The sequence below is a fragment of the Neolamprologus multifasciatus genome, chromosome 9, assembly GCF_963576455.1.
Source record: "Neolamprologus multifasciatus chromosome 9, fNeoMul1.2, whole genome shotgun sequence".
NCBI classification, from domain to species: domain Eukaryota; kingdom Metazoa; phylum Chordata; class Actinopteri; order Cichliformes; family Cichlidae; genus Neolamprologus; species Neolamprologus multifasciatus.
The window spans coordinates 23,174,558-23,175,389 of NC_140447.1; positions in this window are offsets into that span (position 1 = coordinate 23,174,558).

Sequence of the window (832 nt, forward strand, 5' to 3'; positions counted from 1 at the left end):
ACTAGACAATGTAAGTTGCCTGATGACTGAAATCTTTGCTGTCAGACTGATAACACATTGCAATCAATGTCGACTTATCTACAATCTGGCTACGTTCACACTGCAGGCGAAAGCGCATCAAATCCGACTTTTTTGACCCTATGCGACCCATATCCGATCATGGTCTGACAGTGTGAACGGCACAAATCCGATATTTTCAAATCCGATCTGGGTCACTTTCGTATGTGGTACTGAATCCAATACATATCTGATGTTTTAGAAAGCGACTGCTGTTTGAACGGTCATGTCGCATTAAATCCGTCTTTTACGTCACTGACAAAAGACAGACGCCAATTATCAGCTCCGGAGAAGACATCGCGAACGCTTCCTGGCCATCCAGTGTAGATGTCAGTGAAACTGTTGGGAAGACAACGTTGTAGAAACGTGAACATTTTATTTGTACTGTATAATCTGCAGATTCTGACAGAAATCTGCAACTATCCTTTGAAGCACCGCTCCTCTAAAACAGCAATAAGGATAATTATTAGGTTATCTACATTATTATGTAAATAACAAAATAACTTAAAGCAAAAATTGGGAAACGTAAAGTCCGAAGTCTTTATATTAAGGGCCATCAGTCAAACAATATTGTTTGCTCTGGGTCTAAACAGAGCGTGTTGTGTGTTACATCTTCTTTTGCGCATGCGGGCCGCTTTGAGGGTTCACACTAGAGCGCGTTTGCTGTCACATTTTATTTGTAGTGTGAACAAGCAGACAAAAAAATTGAATTTGATCAAAAAATCGGAATTGAGCATTAGCACCTGCAGTGTGAACGTAGCCTCTGTCTCTTTGC